This window comes from Eptatretus burgeri, chromosome 8 (assembly GCF_056783735.1).
Source record: "Eptatretus burgeri isolate ZD-2024b chromosome 8, Ebu_testis_v1, whole genome shotgun sequence".
Lineage (NCBI taxonomy): Eukaryota > Metazoa > Chordata > Myxini > Myxiniformes > Myxinidae > Eptatretus > Eptatretus burgeri.
The window spans coordinates 62,001,263-62,025,799 of record NC_140968.1 but is presented as its reverse complement, the minus strand read 5'-3'; the positions used below and the strand labels follow the sequence as shown (position 1 = coordinate 62,025,799).

Below are 24,537 nucleotides of genomic sequence, written 5' to 3'. Positions count from 1 at the left end.
ATTCAATCTCTCTTCAAGATGATTTAAACTGAATTGCTGTGTTGGCCAAGTCTGGCAACACTCCATTCAATGACAACGAATGTAAAGTAATGCATTTTGAAACGAGAAGGGCACACGGTAGAGCGCATACCTCCTCCACGTAATGCCTGAACTACGAGAATATATCAGGCCCAATACATTTTTGAAATATCATGCTATACAGTATTGTATCATTTTTGGCCCTGTCTCTCAATGGTGAAGAATCACTTTAAAAATCAAGTAATTATCAGATCCGGATCCCAATTCAGATCTTCACCAAAATTGAATCAATTCTTCCTTGCCACACACCCAACATGTCCACAAAATTTCATCTGAATCGGTCTACAACTTTTTTTGAGATAACGTGCTATACATCGTTTTTGGCCCTTTCTCTCAATGGTGAAGAATCACTTTAAAAATTCTAGTAGTCAGATCCGGATCTGGATCTTCACCAAAATCGAATCAGTTCGTCCTTGTCACACATCGGACCTGTCCACAAAATTTCATCCGGATCCGTCTACAACCTTTTGAGATATCCTGCACACAAACAAACAAATGAAATTGCTCATTGAGCAAGGAATTGCCGGAATAACTTTGTCATATCTCCATGATCTCTGAAAAAACAAAACCTGGAAATCAATTTGGTTCTTATAAGTCGATAGTGCTACTGTTTAATGGGTTATAGCACTTAGTTTGGTCATGATCATAACTTGGAAGTCAATCGGATTTGAAATGGCGTTTTTATCGCAATTTGAAATTTTTGACCCGACCCCCACCCCTGACATTCGACCCCCGACCGCTAAGAAGGGTGTTGGTGTGACAACCCAAGGAGACATATGGTTGGATGCAGAATTGGAAGATGTACATATTGGATTTGGTTTGAAGTCGATACGACCATTTTAGCGGACGTTATTGCGACAATAAGAATTTAGGTTTATTGGTGACCTTGACCTTGACCTTTGACCTAGATTCACCAAAAACAAGAAGTGTCTAAGTTGGACCATCGCCGACGTCTGTACCCAGTTTGGTCATGATCGTTGAAATTGTGCGGCTGCTACAGGGTTAATAAACACACAAACAAACAGACAGACACACAGACAGACACACACAACCGACCAACATAATTGCCGAAATCTGAAGGATTCCGGCAATTAACAAACGGACAAAAAAAACCAGACAGACACGTGTGAAAACATAACCTCCCTCACCTTCCGTGGTGGAGGTAAAGATAAGCCACAAACACAACGACACCATGGTAAGTAATGAGGTAGTTGTGACCATTGAAAGAGTAAGCTGTGAAAAAGATCTTGGAGTGTTATTTGATGCAGAACTAAAAATATCTCAACATGTTAACATCGCAGTCGCTGCATGAACAAGGACTGGTCTTACTCTACAAATCCATTTATCGTCCATCATTGGAATATGGCATGCGTTTGGCACTTCTTTTTGAAGAAGGATGCTGTCAAAGTGGAGAAAGTCCAGAGGACATGCTCCGAAAATTGTACCAAACTTGAGTCTTCCGAGTTATCCAGAGTATCCAGGAAATGTAGGTCTCCAAACACTTGCCTACTGCAGATAGTGCTGACGTGATCAAAACTACAAACTCTTCCATGACCCAGAGTATGCATCTCCAGAAATTTACTTCATCCTGAAAGAAAATAACAGAACCAGAGGTGACAACTACAAACTGAATAAATGTAGATTTAAGAAAACAATTCAGTAATCCAGTTTCTCCAAGAGGATAGTGAATGAATGGAAATCTCTAACTTTCAGAAGTGGTCAACAGCCTATCAATCAACTGCTTTCAGACAAGACTCGAATATCAGTGGAAACATAAAATATATTCCAGATTTGTGCAAACCTGAACTTTAACCGTCCTTGCTTAGCACATTCAGCACATGTAACGCACAGATCTAGTACGAAAGAGGATGCAGAGGAAAATGCTAATCTTCAAGGGATGTGCTCTTCCAAACCTATACCTACTGGATACTTCTGCTGTTATTACTTTCTGCTTGGCCTAAGCTTTCATCATTGCAAAGGGATGCTTTCACAGCGTGCTGTTGAATGGAGAAGACAACATTTACAATATGCACACCTCCCATGTACGTAGTGTGTTGGAGTCTTAATTTCGCCATCTAGACGTCCGTAATAAGAAAATGGTCCTCCATGCTCCACATGAGGATTGAATGTTCCTCCTTGTTGACGTTCTCCTGTATTATCATGCATTGACATGAAATGACTCCTCTGTCAGGCTAAATCAGAGTAAGTTTTTTTTTTTTCGCATTCCACCCACGGCCTAGAGCCAAAGCACTTTGCCAGTCCACTCCGCACCACAAAAGCATTAATCCTATTGACGTACTTCTCTTTGGACCATTTATATCACGCGCTCGGAGTATCTAAGTGGAAACAGAACATATTGTTCTTCCCTCACATTGTTCATACAGTACCACTGACGCGTCAAGAAGAAATTGCTTGTGACCAAACTTTATCGTCGACGTAATCATGCGTCAAGAGGTGTTTGGATAACTCCTTGGCCGATTTTTGCAATTTTTTTTTTGGTGGTGACTCCGAAGGCGAGTGATGCTGGATGATCTTTATCCATCCTCGGATAATGTTCAAGCATGGTTGATCGCGATCGGTTGAGCGAGTGAAACGCGCGCGCCCAGAGAGCCAAGGTGGACTCAAATGGACGATGAGGAGTCACGTGTGACGGGGTTCACGGTGTGCGCACAGACTGGATCCGCTTCATCTGCAGATGTTGTTAACCGGCGGCCAAAGCACGGCGAGCTCGCCGTGTTCGGGAAACAATAGTGACTTTTATATCCTCTTCCCCTTGATGGCTTTTGTGTCTGCGGTCGAAACGCTCGAAGTGCCACGCGAGAGCGCCTTTTGGCAGTAGGCTGCCTTGTCTGGCTCTGATTTATATGGGGGCCGAGAGAGGCGGCGCAATCTTCCTTCCTGCGGCAGGAAAGCGGGGGTGAGCATTCATTATGGTGATGGATGTGCAGGTGGGGGGGCTGACGGGCCAGCTTGGAGATGTTTCTGCACGAGAGGGTGCGTGGCGACGAGCAGACGCCGCTGGGGGCGCTCATAAGGGAAACCTGTATACCTTCAGTGGCTGGCCCGGTCTCTTCGGTGCGATAGGTTACCATGCTTTACTTACCGCAACTCCGACCCATTGTCCAATTGCTTCAAAAAAAAGCACAATTTCTGGCTTTGCCAATTAAAATGTGGTCGTAAATATACAACTTCCTGCCTAAAGCGACTGTGCAGGTGTTTCGGATAAACAAGTTGTGGGTTCTAAAGGGTTTCCGCTCGAGCAAATTGTACTATGACAGACGTTTGCAGAGTCGAAAGCCTGATCCAGATTTCTGCAATAAAAAAATTGTCCTTTAAAGTAAAATGAATTGATTGTGCAGTTCTTTCTGTCGGTAGCACGTAAGATGCGTCCACATAAGGGGTTACTCTGAAGGACGCTGGTAAAGACCAAACGTCGCAAAACTGTGGTTTTCGAGTCTGCACTTCTACTCTGGGTGTGACCATCGTGTCCGGTCTTGAACAACACACGTGGGCAATATAACTCAACCTCACTGCCATGATACCACGGCCGCACTTCATTGGACGAGGGGTGTTCAACATTCTCAGAACGAGATACAATAGTCCAAAAAACGACCACCCTTTGTAATTTTAACAACAGATGTGAAGATACTTAACAAGGAAATATTTTCCTACAATCAACACACAAATTTGAACGTTAAGAGGCCCTTGCAGGTTCTTTGGTCCAAAGGTTTAATTAACGCACCGGCTGCTCAGACCTGACGTTCACTTGAAGGTGGCAGGAACTTGCAATTTGGCCAGGGGTCTTGGTGATCACTCGCCAACAATTCGCCAAGGACACCGTGGGATATTTGCATCCATCTGCTAATTCTAGCAGACAGGACACCCAGCTTACCATCCATCTGAGAGATGGCGCATCTTGTGATGGATGTAACCCTCCACCTGCAAAGCATCAATCTTACAGTTTGTCCATCCGGTCGGGAATCAGTCGAACAAGACAGCTCAAAGCCTTGTCGTCGGACGATGCGCACACCAACGGGACGACTATTCGCACCGACAGCAGATAAAAACGAATCCTTTCCGAAAATTGAAAAATAATCCTTGTCCAGAAATGAAATCTCAGATGCAACTGTAGAGATTAGCTTTGTGGAATGGAGCCATGAATATAATCCTCCACTGCGTGAACTGCAAGATTCATCAGGCAAACATATTGCTGATGAGGCATTCTTAACGCTTTGTATCACATTATGAACAATCACGCTAAAATAAAGTTAAACCGTCAGTATATTATAAAAATGAACAGTTCTCATTGTTTACACAAATGAAAACACATTTGTCTCCATATATAACTGCCTGTGCAAGAACCACGTCTCATCTCTGCAAAGCATCCCTGTTGAACTCGATGGCTTCTCTCCCACAAACGATGGCACCATCTACTTATTATTTACAAAATCATGGCGAAATTATACCCACCACTGTGCTTCGAATCATCGCTCTCCTTACTCATGCCTGTCACACACGCACCCCCCTCCCATTTTGTCGATGAAATCGATTTTTTCCAATTAAAATTCCTCTTTCTAAAATAAAAGATTCAACTAAAAATTAAACTTTTATGAATTAAGTGAACCCAAACAAGCTTCCAAAAACGCTTCAAAGTGTGAGAAATTTAGTCAGGAATGAAACATTTCCCGTGGGGAGGGGGGGGGAGATGCCCAAGACCCCTCTGAACATAACGTGCTTTTTACACATGGGCCAGGGGACTCTCTCTGTCGAGTGCAGCCTGTGGCTGCTGGTTGCATCATTGGTTGGGACGCGGCTATGCCGTTATTGCAGTGTCCCCCTTACCAGAACACTGCACTGGTACTCATTTTGCCGACCTCGGAAGGATGACAGGCTGAGTCAACCTCCTGGTGTATTTTAATTCAGCGGCCAACGGGGCTTGAACTCAGGACCCTAGAATCACAAGCCGTCACCCTAACCACTAAGCCAACACCAGGCTTGGGCCACGGGTACTCAACAGTTGCGATTCGCACACAGCCTTTGCAAATTCTGGCGACTGGCCTGGTATTCCCAAACTTCCACACTTCTTTGTTTTCTCCCTATACTCTCTGAACATCATTCCTCTATCTTACCACCCTTCCTCACGTTAGCTGTCCTAACCTCAACTCTCTCTCTCTCTGTCTCTCTCTCTGTCTCTCTTTCTCTGTCTCTCTTTCTCTGTCTCTGTCTGTCTCTTGCCCCTTCTCTCTGTCTCTGTCTCTCTCTCTCTCTCTCTCTCTCTCTCTCTCTCTCTCTCTCTCTCTCTCTCTCTCTCTCTCTCTCTCTCTCTCTCTCTCTCTCTCTCTCTCTCTCTCTCTCTCTCTCTCTCTCTCTCTCTCTCTCTCTCTCTCTCTCTCTCTCTCTCTCTCTCTCTCTCTCTCTCTCTCTCTCTCTCTCTCTCTCTCTCTCTCTCTCTCTCTCCCCCCCCACTCTCTGTCTCTGTCTCTCTCCCATTTTCAATGTTTTACCCTCCCTTCTCCCCTCTCCCCCCTCTCTCTTTACTCTTCCCTTCCATTTCACTGTCATGTAGTATTTCTGTTTGTGTTTTACATTCTTCTTCAGAGAGAGAGAGAGAGAGAGAGAGAGAGAGAGAGAGAGAGAGAGAGAAAAGAGAGAGAGAGAGAGAGAGAGAGAGAGAGAGAGAGAGAGAGAGAGAGAGAGAGAGAGAGAGAGAGAGAGAGAGAGAGAGCTGGCCCTTCCTTTGGGCACGGCCTACCCGTTTAGGTTAAGGATAGATTTTGCTTCGAGGTTTTGCTCTCCGCATTAAACCTGTTTCATTTTAATCTTATTTTGTTATCTTCCTTAAGTTCGTTTTTTTTAACTCCCTCCTTTCCAAAGTCAGAGAAAGTTGGAGTACATCGCTGACTTCCATTTCCCGAGGAAGGGAAGAGGATGGGCCCCATGTACTTAAACATGGCAGCTGCTCGTTCACAGCAATATGCTGCACTCGAGCATTTATCACGTAAACACGGTATAGCGTGTTCTCCACCAGAAGGTGTTACGGTGGAAGCGATTGTCATGGCAATCGGGAACATAATCGGTTTCGAAAAGGTACGTGCTGCTTTACGTATGAATAAGCGTGTGATAATTTTTGTATCTGATGAAACGTTCGTTGCTCAAATTGTTGAACAAGGCTTGGTCCTTGACTCTGGAACATTTGTCATGGCTTACCCCCTTGACTCTTGTGCACAAAGGGTAGTAATTAGTAATCTCCCACCGTTCTTAAAGAATGACATAATACTTTCAGCCTTGCAGCGCTATGGTGATTGTGTCTCTCCATTAATAATGCTCCCTGTCGGCTTTAAAGACAAATGGGTAAGCCATGTCATGAGCTTCCGCAGACAAGTATTTATGGTACTCAAAAAAGAATATGCTTCACTCAACGTCATTATGAAGTTCACTTCCAATGGTCATAACTATCAAGTATATGTCTCTACCGACACCCTAAAGTGTTTTAGTTGTGGAGTGATTGGACATATGAAACAGTTCTGTCCGCTCAGTCAGAAACAACCTCCCCTCAATGCTCCTAAAAATGATCTTCAGACTAATACTATTACTTTCACCCGAAATGATTATCCTCCCCCCAATATAACTAACTCTGCTGGTAACGATCCCCTCTCCAGCATCACTGACACTGTTGGTAACCACTTTGCCTCCAATGTCACTGAGTGTGATCATAACGATCCACTCCTCAACGCTACTGATTCTGTTGATGACGATCCTTGCCCTAATATCAATATCACCAACTCAGTAAATGACGTTGAGCCTCAGTCGAATGTTGCAGCCTCCCTTTCAACAAACAAACACGATAGGCCTTTAGTGATTGAACGAGTTGACACAAGCACTTGTAAAGAACAGATGGACACCACCAACGAGGGGTTCTTTACTGTTTCAAAAGTTAAAAAACGCAAGTCTGTTGTCAGAAACGTATCACCCTCCGGAAAACGACCAACCAATACGAGCATAAATGGCACTGGAATCTCACTTTCCAAACAATTTGCCTTGTTAGAAGAAGAAGAAATATCGGATGTTTTATTCAATAATAATATTAATGATGATGGAGTCGATACCAAATCAGTAATATCGAAAGACTGTATTCCTGACCCCATATAATGTACCGTTTCACAAAAGGGAGCATCTCCCCATGACATAGAGCAGTGTTACGAATGTCACAATAATGCAAAAACACATACTCGAACTGACAAAACTGGTACTCCCACTGTACCTGACGAGTCTGAGGTCCCTGGTCAAATTGATGAAACCTCCCTCACCATGTACAGTTGCCCCAGTTAAAATCAACACACCGGATGCACAGACTGATTGTAATTTGGAGGCAGCCGCACCCGTGACATCTAATCAAGTCACTACTGAAGAACAGCAGGGCATTGTCGCAGATAGTATGGGGGGATATGAGTCTGACGGGACATCTTCATCTGTCTCTGTTTCAAGTGATGCTGGTAGCGATACTTCTTCTCTAAAGCTTGAAGACGCTTCTTCAATTTCTCCAGATACCATTCACACCTTCTTGCACAAAAGTTTTCAAAAAATGAATGTCAAAATTAAAGACAATTTTCCAGTTCTAGAAGACTTTATTCAAGTGAATAATGGTTTCCAGACCTGAACGATATAATCTTACTGACCCTCAACGTCATCATTTGAGGAAATTTTTAAGTCGTGCTCGGAACAAACTCAAAAATAATGGTTGATGCTGTTCTACCCGATGACCTCTGTCCCTTCCCCTGTTCATACTTTTGATGAAAATATCCATTGCAAGCTTAAATATCAATGGTGGTCGTAAGTCTCTCCGTAAAGTGCAAGTTAAACAACTAATCGAGTGCAACAAGGTTGATATCTTATTACTACAAGAAACTCATTCCACTGACTTCTTCAGCTGAATGGGAATTATTTCTTAAAGGGCATTGGTTCTTTAGCAGTCTTTCAAGTCCAATTGCCGGGATAGCCATCTACTTTCAGCAAACTCTTCCTTTAACTTTAGTCTCCTTCAAAGAAATTGTAAAAGGATATTTAGCTTCCCTGACCTTTTGCATTTGTCAGCAGCTTTTCACAATTGTCAATATATATGCTCCCAGTACAAATCCTGAAAGATCTTCCTTTTTTGATTGCCTTAAATCATTTCTCGCTTATTTAATCTTTAATATTTAATATTTAAATATTTAATTAATATTTAATATTTAAATCTTATATTTATTTATTTAATATTTAAATTTAATATTTAAATTTAATATTTAATATTTAAATTTATATTTTAATTTATTTAATATTTAAATCATTTAAATCATCCCCCCCAACCACTTTCTATGTCTCGGAGGTGATTTTAATTGTACGCTAAACCCCTCTCTTGATAGAAATGGTGCTGAGTCGCATGCAGCCAGTACGAGAGCTCTTGCTTGCTCCATTTCAAAATTCAAGTTGACTGACATTTGGCGACTGCAACATCCGACGCAACAACAATTCACCTGGTGTAGCTGCTCTAACAATTTAGTGTCTTTAGCTCGACTTGATAAATTCTACGTTTCCAATCATTTTCTGAACCTTGTCTTAAACACCTTTATTCTCCCATCTGGGTTCTCTGATCACCATGTTGTTGTTATGCGGTTTCATTTGCCACTGGTTAAGAGGGGGAGCCCCTATTAGAAGTTCAACACAGCACTTCTTCAAAATGATTTATTTGTTACGTCCTTTAAAACGTACTGGGCACATTACATCACAATCAATCAGAAGTTCTCTTGTCAACGTCAGTGGTGGGACAACACTAAACTTCAAATTAGAGTTTTCTGTCAAAACTTCTCATGACACAGTACTCTGAATCGTGACATTGACATAGAATTAGTGAAGACACAAATTCTTAATTTACAAAATACAGTGTCCTCCTCTAATGACAATAGACAGCAGCAAATGTTGCTGGACGATCGGACGAAGCTTGTGATGTATTTTCGGAGACAAACTTGTGTGGTGTTTCCTCCCTCTAACGCTGAAAGAACCTTGAACATTGTTTTAAAACTCAAAATTGATAATCATGATTACCAAGTCTACGTAACCACTGACACCCTGAAATGTTTCAAATGTAATAATTTCTGACACTTGAAACGATCTTGCCCAAAGGCGACTTCGTCAAACGATGAAACAAACCTCGTCAACAATTATACGTCTTCTTCTTCTTCTTCCTCTTCGACTGTGAAGGAAGCGAATCCTGTGTCTGGTAATAAGGCCCAGTCCTCTCAGTCCGATAGTCTAAACAGCAAAACGACGTTTGTGATGGTTTCACCGTCGTTTCATCAAGGAAGCAAAAGACTTTACCTGATGGTCGTTTAACCCAGAAGAAAGGAGCTTTTACAAACGAGGAATCTGTCGGTAATGTTCCTGCAGTTGGACTGACATCACTCTACGAGGCTTACCCGGAATGGACCCGGAATGGACCCGGAATGGACCTGGTATGGACCCGGACCCCGGACCTACGGAATGGACCCGATATGGACCCGGACCCGGTACCCACGACCAATAAGTTCAGCCTACTTGCCGGTGAGGACATCGACGTCTCCCTTACAGAGACCTCTTTACCTGTTATCGCAGTAAATGAAACTGTTTCACTCGTTAAAAACTCTCCCATTGGAAAGTCCATTGACCGTGATACACAGACCACTAGTGATGATCCTGCTGTCACTTCGGTGAATGTTAACCCTGAATCCTTGTCAGCGGGAAATAGTGAAACAAACGTTAACCCTGTTACTGCTCCCATCTCATCACGTGGTGAAGCTGGAAACGAAGGAAATGCTAAAATGAATGTTTTACGAGAGACCCCCAAAGTACTGTACACCTCCACACCGTTGGAGGTCGATAACACCGTTATGTTTGAGGGAAGTGAGATCTCTGCATCCGCTGATGGTGTTTCCGTTTCATCAACCCACCCACCCCCCGTTTATTTCTGTTACTTCACCAGATGTTCCCACAATGGAAGAGCACATAGACGTGGTAATCAGTACAGATCCGTGTGTCAATACTGACGACAGTATCGATACGCAGGACAGTACAAACTTGTGCGACTCGTAAACTAAAACCGACTCTGACGAATCTGACCTGGAGGAAGCAAACAGGAACAGTCAGGTGGAAACGGTGGAGAAGCTGACCAGTCAAGGTCCTACATCCCCCCCCCCCCCCGAACAAAGTAGACTCTTCTTACAAAATACATACAGGAAACGCAATATAAACCTGATGGAATACTTTCCAGATCTACCATCCTTCCTTGAGTGTGCTCAGGCTATCGTACGTAAGCCTGACTTATTTGTTTTCCACCAGGCACACTGTCACCGCTTAAAAAATTGATTGCCAAGGCGAAAAGGAATCCTAATCAATTATCCCACTTCTGATCTTATTCTTAGAAGCGATTATTTTCCTCATGGCCAGTTTCAAGATTGGAACAATAAATGTTAATGGTGGCGGGAATCCGCTCCGCAAGATCCAAATTAAACAGTTGGTAGAGGTCAACGGTCTTCGCATAGCTTTGTTACAAGAGACCCATGCTGTCCGATCTGTTCAGGCTCAGTGGCGACTATTTATGGACAAGGAATGTTTCTTCAGTAACAACTCCACGTCGAAGGCAGGCATCATGTTTGTCTTCGGGAAACATTTACATCCATACTGCCTTAAATTTATGAGTATTATTGATGGACACCTTGCCTCCGTGACCTTCTCTATCAATCAGGTCAAGTTCACAATTCTCAATGTGTACGCTCCAAGCAAAAATGACGAGCGGATCTCATTTTTTGCCAAACTGAGAAAGTTCCTGCAAACACTGGATTTGCAGACTTGTCTAATTATTGGTGGCGATTTTAACTGTACTGTTAATGCTTCATGTGACCAAAACGGGCCGGAACCCCAACCATGTACCGCCAAACTTTTTGCAAACATCATTGCGAAATTTAATCTCCATGATGTTTGGCGCATACAGCACCCTTCTGATCGGTCTTATACATGGTGTCGTTGTTTAAACAACCACACCTCACTTGCGAGGCTTGATCGCATCTATGTAAATTCTCATTTATTACATGGAGTTTATAAATCCGATATCGTGCCTTCTGGTTTCTCCAACCATTCCCTAGCTCGAGTCTTCATTCAACTCTCTAAACCATGTCCAGGGAGCTCTCATTGGAAATTCAATAACAGTTTACTAGAAAACCTCAACTTCACTCAGGCCTTTGAATCCTTCTGGACGGCTCTCCTAGAACAGATGTTAAGCTGTTCCGTTAACCCGTTGATATGGTGGGATTTAGTAAAAACCCAAATTAAAGGGTTCTGTCAACAGTATCAGTTTTTCTCAACAAGGGCTGACCATGAAGTTAAGAAAATATTACAGTTAGAGATTTTACAACTCCAACGGGTCATCGGACAAAATAATAGTAACATACAAAAAACCTTAACTGAGAAAAAGTCCTTATTAAAGGAAATAACTGAGAGGAATGCATGTGGTGCCTTAGTTCGGATGAGGGTGCGACACCTGAATGAGGCAGACGTACCAACCAAGTACTTCTTTTCCTTAGAGAAACGTCTTCCCAGTCAGAGCTTTCTCAGCTGCGACTGGCAGATTCATCCATTACCTTTACACAATCAGAAATCAAACTTTTCGTGAAGGAATACTTTTCGAAAATATATTTAATGGAACAAATAAATCCTGTCAGTGTCGCCTCGATCTCCGTAGGCCTGCCAGTGTTGTGTGCAGGTGGGTGTTCCCAACTGGAAAGACCCATCACCTTAGATGAACTTGGCACTGCCCTGCACGGCCTTGCCATTGGGAAAGCACCTGGATTGGATGGACTTACAACCAAATTTTACAAGAAGTTTTGGCATTTATTGGGTCCAGAACTCATTAACACCTTGAATGCAAGCTGCCAGCTTGGAGAGCGACCTCAGAGTTGCCGACGAGCTCTTCTTACCCTCATCCCAAAAAAGGGAGACATGCTGAGTATTGAAAATTGGCGTCCTATCTCTCTGTTATGTACGGACTATAAGATATTTTCAAAAGCCCTGGCATCACGACTTACTCATTATTTATCCTCGCTGTTGAAGGAAGACCAATGTTACTGTGTCCCAAAACATTCCATCGATGACAACATCTCCCTTGTGAGAGATATCATTGAACTGTGCAAGGAAAGCCCTAAAGATTTAGGACTTCTCCTTGATCAGGAGAAAGCCTTTGACCGTGTCGACCATCGGTACCTTTTCGAAGTACTTGAGCGGTTTGGACTTGGTTCAACCTTCATCTCTTATATTAAAATACTATACAATAATATTTATAGTGTGCTTAAAATAAACCATGAACTTGTTGCACCTTTGTCTATTAACAAGGGAATTAGACAAGGTTGCCCTCTTTCCGGGTTGCTTTATGCTCTCTCCATTGAACCCCTACTGGTTTCTTTGCGCTGTAGACTAACAGGAGTTAGTTTGTCCCAGCTTGAACGGCCCATCAAAGTACTGGCATACGCCAATGACGTGTGTGTATTCGTACAAGATATCAATGACATTAACATCGTTCGTTATTGTTTGTCCTTATTTGAAAAGGCTTCTTCAGCCAAAGTAAATTGGAACAAAACGAGTGCCCTTTGGCTCGGTCCATTGTGCTACTTGGTGCCAAGACTTCCTGCTCTACTGTCATGGGCCAATGATGGTGTGAAATACCTTGGAGTGTTCTTAGGTAATAATACCACAGTAGCAAACAATTGGGCTGGTCTGCTTGAGATTGTTGAGGGTAAACTGCAAAAATGGAAAGGTCTGATCACAACTGTCATATCGTGGAAGGGTCTTGGTCATCAACACACTGGTGACCTCTACCTTATGGCACAGATTCTTTGTGCTGCATCCTCCAGCGGTATTGCTTCAACAGCTCCAGAAGTGCTTCGTGTCCTTTTTCAGGGACTGAAAACACTGGCTGCGACCTGGGGTCCTCAGCTTACCACTGACCGATGGAGGACAAGGCCTGGTCGACATAAAAAGCCGGCTAATGGCCTTTCGACTCTCGGTTGCTGTTCACATGCTATACACGCGACCCTCTCCACCATGGGTCAACGTCGCTCGTCACCTTTTGCAACAGGCTGGGAGGCTAGGCTATGACTACTCTCTTTTCCTGATGGACCTTTCCAAAATCGACACATCCCCCCCTCTCTGGTTTCTATCAGAGCAAGCTAAATGTGTGGCAAGCTCTGACAATAACAAGAGCTACACAATCTTACACAAAACAGATGTTTCTGGAAGAACCTTTGTTCTACAACTCCTTTTTCCATGATATGCCTGCTGATAGGTGTTTTATTCAACGCTTTACCGATAAGGGCGTAAAATCTGTCACAGATCTTCTCAGCCCAAACGGCAGCTGGATCGGAGCTGATGCATTGGCAAGCCTGGTCGGTGTGCGATCCTCTCGAATCGTGGCACGTTATTATGTAGTGTGCTTTGGACATACACACAGCCTGCACCTGCTTGGGAACAGGACCAGCAAAGCAATGAACAAAATACACATCGAATACCTCTCTCTCTACCTTTCCTTAACTCATATGTGCTTTTTCTCTTGCCAGCCCTCTTCCTTGTCCTCCTTTTAACGTAGGCTTCAATGGCCTTCCCAAACAAAAAGACCTTTATGTGGGTTGTGTAAAATTTCTTTCGCAACGGCAAATAACACAGCAGAAGGTACGATGGAGAGACCTCTTACCTTGTTCTCCCCCTTATTTTCCTAACTGGAAAGGTTTTTTATCACCCTCCTGTACCACCATGACATGGTGACCTCCAATTGAGACGAGTACACTGGATCCTTCCTTCTAATCACTTGTTACACCGTTTTTCAAATCTGCTTGTCGATGAATGTCCTTTTTGTAAGAAATCTGAAAACCTTTTTCACATCTATGTTGAATGCCAATGGTTGGCACCTTTATTTATTTTACTTCGGAATTGTTTTGTGAGGTTTAGTTTGATTTTTAACACTTGTGTGTTCATCTACGGATTGGATATCCCACACAAAAATTCCAATGCTATGTTAGCCAATTTCCTTCTTGCTCAGGCAAAGATGGCAGTATATAAGTCAAGGAAAAGAAAACTTGATGGTGTTGGAGTAAATGATGAAGATGCTTTGTTTTTTTTTTCCAAAACCTTGTAATAAGTCTTGTTAAATTGGATTTTGCTTTCTTTTCAGTAATGGGAAGATTACCACAGTTCGAATCAAAATGGTGTATAAAAGAAGTTATTTGCAAAGTCCGAGAGGAATCTTTATCCTTTTGTGAAATATTTTGTACATAATTCACCCGATTCATCCTTTCCTTTCTTCAGAAATTGTTTCTTGGTTTTCTTTCTTTCTTTCTCTGAAATGAAAATGGAACTCCCATTTGGGGGCTTTCTTTTCTATTTTCATAATAAAAAGATACAAAAGTCATCTCTATCTCTATCTCTATCTCTCTCCTAATTTATGTAATAAAGAGATAACACGTATTCAGGATTTAATTTTTTTTTAACCATCAATCTTTTTGTCAGAACTGATTGGATTGAGCTTGTGCCAAAATGTTTTTCGCATTTTATACAAACGAGCATGATGTGGTGGTCCAAAGTGCAAAGGTCAGATGAATGAGGAGTCTCCACCAGGGAGCTTAAAAAGAACGAAACTTATTCTTGTAAAGCAGTTTTAACTGAACTTTATAAATAGTTATTTTAAAGTTATTTCAACCTTTCAATCAAGTAATCATCGTTTTTCAACTTGTGAGTCAAATACTTGCCGATCGACACTCATAACTGAATAAGGCCTAAGTCATATTTGCTCTATGGCGAGGATACGGCGGCCGTACTCCCTCTGAATTGACAGAAACGTGCGGCGGCCACAGAGTTTCTGCGGTGGCCTCAGGGTGGCCCTATGCTGTTTGGCTATCTTTTATAGGCAGTAGGGGTCGCCGTGGAATTATAACGCGAGTTATAACTTTTTTCATTTCTACGTTCGCCGTAACAATTCGACAAGCCGAAAAAAAAAAACAACTGATAAATAAATTAACCCACTCGTTACCATCCGTCTGGCCGCACGTTCGCCTTAGTGCCCCCCTGCAGTCGCCTTGCGGGCACCTTGAGGCTACCTTGCGTCTGCCTTGAAAATTATATGGCCGCCGCAGGGCCCCCATAAGGTCACCGTGCGACATCAAATCAAAGACCGTACGGCAACCCCACGTTTTTGGTCTCCACAATTTCTAAATACGCCGTGCGGCTCCCCGAAAAATAAAAACATATGTGACTGCTACATTGTGTGACCGTGGAAATTCTGCGGCCGCTGTATAATTGCTATAGTGGCCGTAGATAATCTATAGTGGCCGTAGATTTTGGAGACCCCATGGCCGCCATGGCAAATGTGACTTAGGCCTAAGCGATTCATTTACTTTTCCACATCGTTTAAGGTTCTTGAGGATCATGTGTCTGACTGTTTGTGTCTGTGTGTTTGTCTGTGCACACATTCACATCAACTTTAATATACTGCCCACAGTGTGTGAAAGGGTTCTCCTGGATCAATACCCAGCAAGGCTCTGCTTCGTTAAATGTTTTGTCTTGTTTGCATGTTGTACTTGGTCATGCATTTGTGGTTTAAATATGATTCTGGCACTCTTATGGTTAAAAAAAAAACATTTTAAAGAGTAAAAAAAACAAATGTTCTATGAGCTTGTGAAGGCAGTGCAGAAGTAGAATGATGTGACGTAATTACCTGTATCTCACGACGTCACACTTGATGCTAAAGCAAAATCTAAGGACAGAAAAATATTGAAGTTAAATCATTTATAATCGAATCTATATTAAATGTTTGTTGGCCCAGGGGAAGATTCCATGTTTAGCCAAGGTGATTAGCAAGCTGAGTCGCACAGAGATGTAATGTGATTAACGAGTGTACACAATGAGTTAACACAGAGCAACACGAGATAACGACAAGATTATACAACCCATGTCTCGTGCCAAAGAACCCTCTCCCACAACTTCAGAGGTGTCTGTGTGTCGGTTATGTGTGTTTGTGTGTGTTTATCATTATGTGTGTGTTCTTGTGTGTCTCATTACCTGTGTGTCAGTGTGTGTGTGTGTGTGTGTGTGTGTGTGTGTGTGTGTGTGTGTGTGTGTGTGTGTGTGTGTGTCTCATTATGTGTGTGTGTGTCTCATTATGTGAGATTGTGTGTGTGTCTTTTATGTGTTTTTCATTCATGTGTTTCTCATTACATGTTTTTTATCATTGTGTGTGTGTGGCTTGGTATGTGTGTGTCTTTGTCATTGTGTTTCTCATTATATGTGTGTGTTTTTGGGTGTGTGTTTATCATTGTGTGTGTGTTTGTCATTATATGTGTGTTTGTCATTGTGTGTGTGTGTGTGTGTGTGTTTATCATTGTGTTTGTTATTATGTGTGTGTTTGTCAGTGTGTTTGTCATTGTGTATGTGTTTGTCATTATGGGTATGTTTATCATCGTGTTTGTGTATGTCATTATGGGTGTGTTTGGCAGTGTGTGTGTGTGTGTGTGTGTGTGTGTGTGTGTGTGTGTGTGTGTGTGTGTGTGTGTGTGTGTGTGTGTGTGTGTGTGTGTGTTGGGCAGTGTGTTGCGTGCGTGTTTGTCATTGCTTTTGTGTTTGTGTGTGTGTGTGTGTGTGTGTGTGTGTGTGTGTGTGTGTGTGTGTGTGTGTGTGTGTGTGTGTGTGTGTGTGTGTGTGTGCGCGCGCACGTGCCGGTTGGACTGGTTAAACCCATTGAAGGATGACAGTGGAAATGATCGTGGATGGTGTAATGTTGTATGTGCTGTAGGTTGTCAGTCCTTTGCTGCACGGAGAGTGCCTGAGCCTCAAGGGCCATCGATTGATGGTGACCGGCAAGAGCCCCACAGCTGGTGAGGGCAGTAATTTGTAATTTGTTCAGCGTGTCGGCCACGATCTCCTAAACTCTTTGCAAAAGACATCGTGAGGTCTTTAACATCCATCAAATAATGCGAGTGGACGCGTCCATCCGAGAAATTCATTGATGCAACTCCCTGCCTGCGAAGCACAAATCTGACAGTTGAGAGAGTTGGGTCAAGAATCAAATGCAGACAAAACAAATCAAAGGCGAGTGTACCACCTCTCACCATCTTGATGGATCTCCTCCCACCGACCCTGTGATATTGCATTGTTTTTCCTCTCTGCTATGCCACGATACCCAAATGGGACTAGATGTATCTTGGTGCAGTTTCGACATTTATACTCTGGCGCTTTTGAAAAACAAACGGCCCTGCGCCTGCTGTCCCTGCGAGAAAACACATATGCTGCACAGATGGCCGAGAACTGACCTTGCGGTGTCGAGTGAAACCACATTTACGGCAAGGGATCTCACCCTTCGTCTTCCCATGGCCTTCTGCTGGAGATCCGGTTGATCCGCAAGAAATTGGCGTCCATGGTGATCAGGCCAATTGATGAACAAACCTCATCCAGAACAAACCTCAACCCATACCAGGGTTGTTCATCGTCACATATCCTTTACAAGTGGCCGTTACATGATGCGTTTTTTTTCGCTGCAAGGTTAACGGTTGGGTGTAATATAGATATGATTAGATTATGCAAATGTTTGTTGAGCTGCGATGTTAATTTTAAAAGTCGATTCGAGTAAAAAGGTAACAAGCATTAATCTTCGATTTTTTTGAGTGTTCGGGAAGTTTATGATTCCTTCAAGGAAAGAACAATCAGTAAAGAACAATGCCGTGAGTGCAACAGTCATCCAAGGTATGGCAGACATATTGATCACCATACCTGTGAAACACCAGGATGGCAGTTTATAATTGGGTCAGGATTCAAACCCAGGCTCGACAGCTTCGAGGCGAGTGTGCATACCTCGAGGTCGAGGTCATCTTGTCAAACCGATTTTCCACTAAAAACAGAGAAATTCAAGGTTAAAGCCTCTCCAAGGAAAATAGCAAATCATCACACACATCAAATCATTTATTGAACTGGAGTGGCTAAAATGCCTCGACTGTTCGTTATGATAAATAATAGTAAATACAAGTGGAGTGACCAACTAAAAATAGGTGAAATGGTGAAATTCACAAACACACCACTACCTCAAACAAACTAAAGTTGGAAGCTGTCTGGGGATAAGTGATCCTGAAAAGAACCTCCAGGACAAAACATTGAGAACAACAAAATTTTACAGCTTGTGTCCATGAATCACGATCCCTTACCAAAACAGAGGTGGATACTTCGGACCTGAGAAGACTCTGTTCCACCTTCTGAAACCCAAATATGAGGATAACAACCAACGACACACACGCACGCACACACACACACACACACACACACACACACACACACACACACACACACACACACACACACACACACACACACACACACACACACAACTCTAAACATGCGGTGGTAGTCGGGGATCATTATGAGAGTCGTGTTTTGAGTCGTTGCCATGAGTGCACTCTGTGCTCAGTGCTGCCCAAGCCCTGGACAGCAGTGTTTATTTACTGCACTGCAGGCAGAATGTGTGATCCAGCTGAGCCATTACTGCAAACCCCATTACATGTACAGCAAACCCCTTAATATAGCCATGTTTATGGCAAGCTGGAAACCCTATATACATTATAGACATCGACGTAATTACCAAGAACTTTCATTATTTTATGAAGGGTTTCTGTGAGTCATATACTTTGGGGATTCGGTCAAACCTAGTCGACATGACTTTACCTTCAACTCAGCAGTAATTGTCCCACACTGGATATCTTTAGCAAGCTTGGTTACTTCAGACCTTAGGTTATATAATACATTAACATATGAGGTTGTATTTCTTACAGCATCAAATAATGTTACAAACTGCCATTTTCAGTAAGTGACGTCCCATTGTGAAGCTTGGCTTCTTTTGGAAAGTTTTATGAGGGAATGGGAAGGGATGTGGTAAATGTGTGTACACCAAGATAATTATCAACAAAACTGAACGTGACAAGTGTGAAAATGTGCTTTGTGGTTAGATATGAAAATATCATCATGCAAGTCTGAAGACGACAATGGTTCACGAGCGGTATTTGACGATGTAGATTGTTTCAGAAGTCAAGGATGAGACAATGTGATAATTTTTGACGAATATATAAAAATGATCAACATGATGTGGAACGAGTGACAGGTTATTAGCTGCAAAATGTCGAAAACCCAGTTTTGTTCAACAACTTTCAAAATTTGACCTTTGCATAACCTCTAAAGGTCACAAAACAATGTGGTGGACATTAAAATAAGGAAACAGGATACGTGCTATAGCTTATTGGAGTTAGTTCGTCGAAGAAGGTTGAAAACCCGGTTCGATTCCCACAACTTTGAAAATTTGACCTTTGTGAACCTTAAAGGTCAAAGGTCAAGGATTATGACCTTTGGTGCAAAGCTTCCTCTGGAACATTCCAGGAACAATATAACGTCATATAGGCTATTTGGCATTTCGCACTCCTCGGATTATCGACTTTGATGAAATCAGCATAAAAACAAACTTGAAGGGGGCGCCATGGGCAAGGTATTTGAGATAGAGCAAAATGGTTTCAAGACTTTAGGTGGGGAATGACCTCAAGATTATGCAGCAAAATATTGTCATCCGAGCTCTCAAAGTTTGGGCAGTCGTATGATTTTTATGTCAAAATTCGCAATTTTCTAAGTTCGTGACCTTGTGACCTTGACCTTGGGACGAAAATGAAAAATCGAGCTCAGTGGGGCTATGCAGGAGTCATTGGGCTAACCAAATACCGAAACCCTGCCAGATTCGACAAACCCCCTCAGAGAAGATGTAACTTGAAATCGACTACCCCCTAAAAACACATGTTTTTTGGGCGTGGCTCCGCCCATAATGGATGCACCATGCCATTCTCAGGAAAACACAACTAGATTATGATATAAACTTCCCACCCAAATTTTATCAGGATCGGATCAAAACCCACGGCGCTATGCTCGGGACAGACAGACAGACAGACAGACACACACACCCATAACGAATATAGTGGTCACTTACTGACTCGTGAACCAAAAATATCTTCAGCTAGATATACATATATTATTTACTGGGGGAAGGAGTGCCCAGCACTGACAGCACAACCAGTGCCCAGCACTGACAAGTCCGGTGAGCTTTCCCCAGTGGTGGGTTTCAGGACGTATTGTACATTGAAAAGCTATGGAGTTATTGGCCTCATGATGATGACCTTTCGCCTGTGGGCCCGCGGCAGCAGTGCCTGACTGCTCATCCAAATATACACTTAATAGTGGCCTTTGTTGGCCTCAAAATGGGCTTCAAGGCCAACATACAGTAGTTTAAAACATTGGCCAGATTCTGGAGTACCTACCTCCAAAATTTGGGGCCACGAGGTGCTACAGTTTAGACGTGAAAAATTATCTCGAAGATTAGAAGATGCGTATATAGCATTGTGGGAATGCCATCTCAGGGGTAACAATACATAGTACAGCAATAGTTATTTCCCACATTGCATGTATTGACGTAAGTGTGAGGTCATTTGATTGTGATATTGGATATGCGTCATTTTATGTATGGAAAGATGCAGCTACCATCCCCCCCCCCCATGTGTGTGTCAACAAACACCATCCCTTTATAACCATTTTAGTTTTTTTCATGCAGTAATCTGTCTTTTTGGTTCACTGGTCAGTAAGTGACCACTATATTCGTCATGGGTGTGTGTCTGTCTGTCTGTCCCGATCATAGCTCCGTGGGTTTTGATCCGATCCTGATAAAATTTGGGTGGGAAGTTTATATCATGATGTAGTTGTGTTTTCCTGAGAATGGGCGTGGTGCGCCCATTATGAGCGGAGCCACGCCCAAAAAACGTGTTTTTAGGGGGTAGTCGATTTCAAGTTACATCTTCTCTGAGGGGGTTTGTCGAATCTGGCAGGGGTTTCAGTATTTGGTTAGCCCAATGACACCTGCATAGCCCCACGGAGCTCGATTTTTTTTTTCATTTTCATCCCAAGGTCAAGGTCACAAGGTCACGAACTTAGAAAATGTCAAAAAAATCAATAAATTGGGCATCGAGCTCCTAGGGTTTTCAACTGTTTCGAATGAAACTTGGTATGCAAGTAGTGCTCTTCGAGTACTACAACTTTCATCATTTACGTTTTTCCCGATTCCCGCCAGTTTGCTCGTGGTGTCCCCTCGAAGGTCAAAAAATAAAAAAGGCGAACCGTGTACATTGCTCGTGAACCATCGCCGTCTCCAGATGTATGTTCTATAAATTGGACATCGGGCTGTGGGCATAAGTTTTGGCACAAATATGCAGGATCGGCACAAAGGGTGCGGCCCCACCATATTGATAGATATTGCATGAAATTCAAGGGTGGGCCATGCCTTGAATGATGACTGGAATTCCAATCAGAGCAGGATGCCAACGTGGAGCTATGTCATGGGGCAGAGCATAGCCAGAGGGGACAAAGGTGGGTGCAACTGGGGGCAGGGTGAGTGGAAAACAGGGTGCAGTGCAGACCTTTGACTCCGATGTGAAAGGCTGTGCAGGTTTTGTTTGTGCACAGTTGGCTTGGCAAACACGGCCCTGCTGCTCAGTGCTTCCCTCCCACAGATGTCTCTACAACCTGCTGATATCGGCCTGAGCTCCCACCTCATGGACATTCAAACCGTATCTGTCAGGACGATCAAGCTGTGTCAAGATTCCTATTACTTGAACTAAGCTGCGTCTTACCCGACACAGTCTACGGTATTCCGTGATCTATTGTCTATCTACTGAGGTGTGTCTGGGGCCTTAAGGTTAAATTGATAAGAATCTGTCATTTGTTCATTGGCTTTGGGAATGTTTTGGTAGGAGTTTTTAAATCATTGCTTTGCCTCTTTTTTGTATTCCCATCCAATACTCCATTATCCTTACAATAATTCCCAGACCGGTGTGTTTGGCTGTATGTTTGTTTGTTGCGTTATTACATCCAGACTTGTGACATCAGATTAGCATGATTCCAATTAGAGCATTGGTCAGCATGACGTTTTATCTGTGCCGGTGGTCTTGGGGATGGGGTGGTGGGGGGGATTTAAATCCTCTATGTGAATGTATATCGTGTAGTGCTCAGCAGTAATTTACAATTCACCACATATTGCAAGTCACCACCCTTCACAGTACAGTGCCTCATTCCTGCCCCACGTTTTCCAGTGCAATGTAGTGTTTTGAATTGCATAACGGAGGTATTTTGAGTTGCACATTTGAAGAAGGATAATAACATAACCCCCCCCCCCCCAACCTTCCCGTAAAAGCAGATGCTTCTAGTTTTATCAATACACTTTTACAAGTACAAGACCCTACCTGCATCTGAGCAACCAGTGCTCCGGTTGCCACCTTGGGTATATGGACATACGGCACCAGTCAGCACGTCACAGTGAATGACTCAGATGCTCAATTTGAGTAGGGTATCGTCGCAAACAGACCCATAATCCAGCTCAGAGCACAATCATCAGTTGGTCATCACAACTGCTTTGACATGGTTCTTCATATTCAGAATGGGAAACTGGAATGAACTTGACAACCGTGACAATATATATATATATATATATATATATATATATATATATATATATATATATATATATATATATATATATATATATATATATATTGTTACAGTCGTTGGGAGAGATCCAAATCCCACACCTCACTAGAGCCATGTGTCAGATAACGCTGAAACCCAAAGACTATAAAAAGACCATGGACACCATCTACAGCACTCAACTCTGGCCGGATCTTTGTGCCCAGGATCGATTTACTGTACCTGTGAGATGAATAAAGCAGGTGGGGAACTGTGCCTGTAATCATGTGATGGCTACTAGTCGGCCGAGTGAACCAATGCTATGCATCGTCGTACTGTTCTTCCCCAACGGGCCGATTCATTACTTGAGCTAATTATCCTCAGAAGCATGATCGCATACCAAACCTGAGCAGGATAAGTCAAGACACTATATCACAACTTCCATGCACTTTATTTACACAAGGAGGAAATTGGCGTGAGAAATGGCAGTCAGGAAATTCAATTGGGAAAAGGTGAGGAAAATCAGGATGGGGCAACGCAAACAATATGAATCTATTTACAAGGATGCATACGCTACCCTCGTCTCCTACTTGATAATTCCCACCCTCAGCTGCCTTATAACAATGACTTAACTCCTGTACACTAAATGGATCCAGACACCCAAAGGAAGAAAACAAAGCATCTGGGAAAAGGGGTTGAGATAAAGGGGTTCTTTCTGAAAAGGGTTTTTTCTACGTGTCCCAATGCACATTTGTCAGCCCTGGTTGAGGTTGCAATTGCCCACGGCTCGGCGATTTGGGCTTGCCTCCCATGCACTTCCTCTTGGTCAGTTTCCTCCACTCCAAAAGTGCTGCAGTCGTGTGGGGGTCGCTTGATCATCTTTGGCCAAACGTGATGGTCTGCTTGGCTGTGGGGATCTCATGCCAAAGTGCGAGGGAAGGCAGTGATTTCATCGCAGCATGGCAACAACTGGAGTTTGTGGAAGGTGTGCCGAGTGCAAGATGTGTGTCATGAGAAAAAGCCACAAAAGTCCAAAAAGAAGGAAATGGAAAGCGTCAGTAAAATGGGAAGAATATCAAGAAAAGAAAGTCAGAAAATGAAGAAGCGTCGGAGGAAAGTCGATGTCTGGGTGGGAATGGCGTGGAGAGAGAATGAATGATGAAAGTCTCAAGCGATTCACTTTGATTTTCCATTTGTATCTCTTTGCAGTCACATCTCTTGTTCACATCTTCTCAGGCTCTGTGCATTCCCCCAACTTTCTTCTTCCACCCCCCACTTTCCCCTATTTCCTCGGCCTCATGGCTCCTCAATGGCGTTGAACTTCTGGGGGCGGACAGACATCACTGTGTGCTGATTAGTGGGGTCTCGTACCCAAACCCAACCACAGTGCCTGATTGGTGGAGTGGCTCCGTCAGGTCCCTTTCCCAGGAAGGGGGAGGGGACTTGTTAGCCAGCATGCACCTGTCAACTATAATGGATGGCTTCCATTCACGGGGAATTAGCACACAGCTTCAGCATCCCCTCCCTTACTCAAGCCACTCTAGATTCTCCCAAATTTCTCCGCGAAACGCATGTCGATGTCTACATGAGTTGGAGTGCATCATGAGGTCAATTGCATTTGGCACGAAATGGTATGAGATGTGAAAAGTATAGAAGCTGAAAGAACATAAACTTAGTCCATCTCATATTCGCAAGGCACATCTATCCCCATGCACATGATATAACCTAACTGCGAAACAGAGTCCGATGGCATAACTAGTTTTAATTATATGCGTATGTGCTTTATCCTCCTGGGAGGTTCACAACGTACTTACCAGGCTCAGAATTGTCACAATACATATAAATTGACTCCTTACATGCTCTTCTAGCCATAGAAAGCTGCAA

General features: G+C 43.1%; 2 pseudogenes across 1 annotated transcript in view; both read left to right on the top strand.

Annotated features, from left to right (window-relative positions):
• The first annotated feature begins 9,299 nt into the window (after positions 1 to 9,299).
• LOC147021857 (protein FAM200C-like) overlaps positions 9,300 to 24,537 on the top strand; it is a 30,723-nt pseudogene continuing 15,485 nt past the window's right edge. Inside the window, exon 1 of the transcript XR_015060969.1 lies at positions 9,300 to 9,654. The product of XR_015060969.1 is annotated as a protein FAM200C-like (transcript). The remainder of the gene's footprint in view (positions 9,655 to 24,537) is intronic.
• Positions 9,912 to 23,972, top strand: LOC147021858 (uncharacterized; annotated as a pseudogene).